Source organism: Glycine soja, chromosome 9, assembly GCF_004193775.1.
Source record: "Glycine soja cultivar W05 chromosome 9, ASM419377v2, whole genome shotgun sequence".
NCBI classification, from domain to species: Eukaryota; Viridiplantae; Streptophyta; class Magnoliopsida; order Fabales; family Fabaceae; genus Glycine; species Glycine soja.
Genome location: NC_041010.1, coordinates 36,737,395 through 36,743,442, shown reverse-complemented (window position 1 = coordinate 36,743,442; position 6,048 = coordinate 36,737,395).

The window sequence follows — 6,048 nt, the reverse complement described above, 5'->3', positions numbered from 1 at the left end:
TATTTTAAATTTCAAAAATTATTCTCAATAATATAAAAATGCAACCAAACGTTTTTTTAAATACAAGGAAATGATATTCCCTTGTTATATTTTTGGTAATAAATGTAAAAAGATTTTATGAAACAAATGCTCTTTTATTGTTTTATATTTTTTAAAATGAGATATAGGTTATATTCGATAAAATTAGTTGAAAATCTAATTGCAAACTGAAAAGTTAATTAGTAGCTAAAAAGGATAGCTAAAAGCTTTTAAGTTAGTTTAGTATTTAGTAAAATTAGCCGTTGAAGTACTAGTAACTGAAAATGCAAGACATAAATTATATATTTAAAAAAGATAATAATAAAATTGAATAAATATTTAATGATAAAAAAGAAATAAAATATAAAAAAATTAGAAACTAACGATTTAAAAAATATTATTTCAAGTAATATTTCAAAAAAATTCTAAAAACTACTTTAAAAATTTATTTACCGAAAAATAAAATAATTTTTTTTAGTCATTAAAAAAAATAAAAATTAACTTAAATGACTTGGTTAAGATGACCATAATATTTGACTCATGCCAACAATGAAGAATATCTTCCAAATTAAATATACTATAGCTAGGTGCAGGAATAGAACATTTGATAGATTCAATGTTTGTGGCCTTGCTTGCACGATAATTAGGTCGCCGATAATTTTTGTGTGAGATACAAATGTTATTAAAATCATATTTATAAAATCCAACTATCTAATTTTTCTGGTGCAGTGTTATTTTTTGGTCGAGAAAGACTGGGTGTGGCTAAAAGGACATGAGCTCACTGCATGTCTGTACCGCGCTGATATAGTTATGGAGGTTTAAAGCATGGCTTTACGTATAAAGAGCGACAATATGTTATAAGTATTTACTTGCTAATATTGATAGTATTTATAGGGTTTGGGATGGATTGGATTCCCTTACGCATAATAATATACTACTTGACTTCACTTACTCCACTTAATTGGCACTTATAAATACTGATGAGACCATGCTCTTCTTGAGGTATGTATTCTCTCCTCTAAATCATGCTTTTACTCTATTAAACCTAAAATTTACTTTAAGTGCCAAAGTGTTTGCATGTGATCATTCCATCATATTCTTAACTACAGACAATTATGTGTATAGAGAAAAAATTATTAGAAGAAACAATAACTACCAATAATTGTTATGTTTTAAAGAAATTAATCATTGACTTTCAAATAAAACTCTACTAAAAAATAGGTTTTAACATCTCTTTGTTAACATTGATTTTGATGAAAATCGATGTTATAAAATCTACGATGATATTTTTGTAAATAAAATGTCATCATTAACTTTAGTTTTAGAAAAATCAATGTTAATAGAGCGATTGTAACATTGATTTTTAAAAAATCGATGTTAGCATTGATTTTTAAAAAATCGATGTTAAGATTCACATTTCAACGTCGATTTTTTAAAAATTGATGTTGTGAGTTTTTAGAAAAGACCTCCCTTTCTATGTCTTGCGAGCCACTTCGAACTCACTCTCTCTTGAAACCCCCCCCCCTCTCTCTCTAACCCCCCCCCCCTCCTCGAACCCACCTCAGTGTTGCGCCTCGAGCCACTTTGACGACCACTTTTCGCCACCGCGCCGCTCGATGTCCACCATTGTGTCACCGGTGTTGTGTCTACCATGTGCCCTTTGTTTCGTGACAACTGTTTGAGGCTCCCATTGTTGTTGAAGAGCTTAGTTAAAGGTATTAAGAAGTAATTAGTTAAAGTGCTTGTTTTGATTCTAAGTTTGAAGTAGACTCTAAGTTCAAAGTGTTACTATATTTCTGTGAAACATCAATGAGACTTTCTTGTTTTGATTTGCATATGTGCTTGTTTTGGCTCTAAATGATTGCAAGTTGTCATCGTGTTGTTCCTAACTCGTAAGAATTTGGTACTTGGCAGCCCATCTTGTTTTTTAGATTGTTGAGTGTGGAAGCTTTGCCTTAAGTTGAAGGCTTTAGGCATCACATAATCACCTTTACATATTACCATAGCGGAGAAAGAAGACAGTGTTTGTGGACAACGAAAGTGAGAATGTGAGTTAAGAGGAAAGGTAGAAGGTGACAACACTACTAAAAAAAAGTCTTTTATGACGCGCATTTTACATCGGTCGTAATAAACCCGTCGTAGTAGGGTGACCAGTGGCATTGTCGTAAATATTTTACACTTTTAAGAGTCATGTGCACGGCATGTGACTGATACAACAACATTTATTTGGCGGACTGTCTTAGTAGGATACAATGTAGGTTATGTACATCGGTGTATTTGTAATCACCGTAGTAGAAATCGTGATTATCAAAGACGTTTATGCATGCCAACCGTCGTTAACATTGAGCTTCATATATGCCCCTTTTGCGCGCTAATAGCTACCTCGCTCGAGCTATCTCCAAGTTTGTCTAAAAATTGTGTTGTCAACCCCCCGTCGAGTGCTTGCCTGCATCTCCGTCGCACCACCGTGTCCTACATCGAAGGAAGGTAGCATACATTGTCGCGCGTCCGTGTTCTCTGGGTCGCCTGTGTCGCACCACCGCAAGCTACAGTGGTGCCTTTTTCAGAGTTGTCGTGCCCTACAACTTACAACTGCTCTTGAAGGTAAGCTTGTGGATGTTTTTATTTTTAGAGTTTGTGTCAACATCCTCCCATGGCAAGAACCTAGTGGGGTAGATTCTACCTTGGTACTCCCATGTGATGTTCATCTCGAATTTGTTAGGTTTTGAGATTTGAAATGTTTCTGCTTTTTTTTCGAACTCGTCTGGGGGTATGCACCACAGAATTGGCTGTTGAGAGTTCTAAACCCTCCGTCGATGACTAAGGGGAATTTCATTAGGAAATTTCGTATGAGGTACCAATAAATTTGTGCACATGGCAGGACTTCAATAGAGGATAGGCTTGTAGGTTTGTTATTATATTTACTTGCATGTGCTTGGGATTTTCTACCTCGGGTAGCATAGGAGTTTTTCTCTCGGTGGTGCATATAGAAGAGTTAACAGGTGGTTGATTTTAAATTCCTTGTGGCCATGCATGTTTTATCCTTGGATGGCTGGGGTTTTTGTAAAAGCTAGAGGTCTTGCAGATTTGAAAAAGTTAAAGATTTACTCTTTAATAATATGCATACATTGTTCTTGTTATTATGCATTTCAATTGAATCCAAATCTGCTTTTGGAGTACAAAGTGTTATTCATGAATTCTTAGGAGTACTTTCATTGGATCTGTGAAGATTCATACAGGAGGAACGATTTGAGATTTACAAATTTTAAAAATTCAATAAAAGAAAAACACATTATGGCAGCTTCTAAATGTTATTGTATTTTTACTTCTGTGTTTTTTTAATGCTTTTTAGTCGTTATTATTTTAAAATTTAAAATATTTAAGAGTGAAATATTTTAAACATAAATGGAAATGAAGAGAGATCAAACAGTATACCTAGGGTATTAATAATCTTTTGTCCATATTTGTGCCAGTGCTAGCGTCTCTTTTTTGCTCTCAAATCGCACTGCCACTGCTATTTCCCCATTTTGAAAGACTTTCTGGTCCATTTCTCATATTCCTCCAAGAAGGATTTCTTCCTCTTCCTGTTGTAATACAAAACACAAATTAATCAATCAATTAACAAAAACATAAATTCTCATTATTGTTATATCACCACCAACAAGTAAACACTATCCTATATATTGAAGTGTGTTGTCATAACTAATTATCTTTATATGTGACACAATATTATTTTAAAAAAAAATGAAAAATGTGATTAAGTGTGTCACAAAGATATAGACAAAAACTTGGTTGATTCTACCTTGGTACTCCCATGTGCTATAAGGTTGACGTTGCAGATAAGTGATATCATACTCAACGACATTAAAAACAAGGAGATTAAGTTGGCCATTTTCAACGGGAGTGAATAGAAATGAAGGCTTGAGGTAGAATGGAAGGGAAGCTCTTCCCTTTAAATGAGTACGACTCTCTTTGGATGATTTTACTTTATTAGAGGAAAGTCTCAAAAAGGCTATGTAGGTTCTATTCTATTTGTCAGCTTTCATGATTCCTCTAGCGTGAAGGGGTGATAATAAGGTGTTGGCTAGTGATTGTTCAACATGACCACAATGGTAGGGAAGGCTTCAACATACCCTTTTATTCCACTTCTCTGGTTTTAGCTATTTTCTTCTTTGCTGTCAAACATTTTCTATTACAAATCATATCATTGACTGAGAATAGAGGTCACACATGCCTCTAAACGTGCTCTATATTAAACCCCACCACAATCAGCCTCCACCCATTTCATTTTACTATTTTTTCATAAATATGAATGCTCTTTTATTTTCATTAGAGTAACATGTTCTGATCAAGTTGCTTCTTTCTATTTAGAACATAGTCTTTTTATTGGGTTTTCTTTATTTTTTTTAGAATAACAAAGTGTTGGACAAGTGGCCTCAGAAAATTTTAAAAAGGGAGGGCTGAATTAAGATTTCGTTGACTATTCCTAATTGAAAATTTCTCTTTCTTTATTATTCCCAAGATTTAATTATTTCTTTGTTAACAAGTTACTGAAATAATAAATGAAGGAAAGTAACTTAAAGAAATATAAACACAACATAAAGTAAAAGAGTTAAGGGAAGAGAGAATGCAAAACCAGATTTATACTGGTTCGGCCACAACCCGTGCCTACGTCTAGTCCCCAAGCAACCCACTTGAGATTTCCACTATCCTTGTAAAATCCTTTAAAGGCAATGAACCACAAAGGAATCCCCTTCTTTGTGTTCAGTGATTACAACCAAGAAGTTATGCTCACTTCTTGCAATGAACCCAAAAGCGGTTAGTCTTTTGAGTCCAATGATCAACCAAGAAGCAAATCCTGCTTCTTGCAATGAACCCAAAAGCGGTTAGTCTTTTGAGTCCAGTGTTTAACCAAGAAGCAAATCATGCTTCTTACAATGAACCCAAAAGCGGTTAGTCTTTTGAGTCCAGTGTTTAACCAAGAAGACCTTCTCTCGAAAATAGTCACCAAGAGTCAGTCTCTTGAAAAGTTTTTTGTAAGAATGGAGAAGAGGAAGAAAATAGAATAGCACAAGTTTTTGCCTAATGAACTTTTCTTGACAAAGCAAGTGTTGAACAAAAAACTCTTAGAAAGAAGTTGAGAAATCTGGTTGAATGAAATTCGTTCATGAAATTCGTGCCATGGTCACATATTTATAGCCATTTGATGGCTCTTGAAGAAATCATGTTAAAAGTTGTGACTCTTATCAATTTTTTCAAAACTAGTCACTTTAAAAGTTGTGACTTTCTTTAAAACTAGTCACTTTAAAAGTTGTGACTCTTGGCTATTTCTTCAAAGACCAGTCACTTTAAAAGTTGTGACTTTTTTTAAAACTAGTCACTTTAAAAGTTGTGACTCTTGGCAAATTCTTCAAAAACCAATCACTTTAAAAATTGTGACTCTTGGCAATTTATTTTTCAAAACCAGTCACTAGCAATCGATTACCATTATAGTGTAATCGATTACACATCAATAGTTGTGACTCTTCATGTTTAGATTTGAAAACCAACGTTTAGAAAACACTGGTAATCGATTACAAATATTGTGTAATCGATTACACAAGTTTGAAAATGTTTTATCACAAGTTGTGACTTTTGAAATTTGAAATTCAACGTTCAAAAACATTGGTAATCGATTACTACTTTGTAATACATTTATAAAACTATTTTAGGCTTCTGGTAATCGATTACTGCCTCATGGTAATCGATTACCAGAGAGTAAAAAAATTCTGGTAAAAGATTTTTCTTTGAAAATTTTTTTTGGACAAATTGTGCTATTCAATTTTTTCTTTGAAAAATTCTTTTTATACTTATCTTGATGCTTTTCTTGAGTCTCTTGCATATCTTGAGTCTTCTCTTGAATCTTCTTGATTCTTTAATCTTGTTTGAATGGATCTTTAATAATCTTTGGCATCATCAAAATAATCTTGGAAGCTTTGCTTCTACACAAAGGTTAGATCTAGCTGAAAGAGTTACTTTTTGCATGCATGA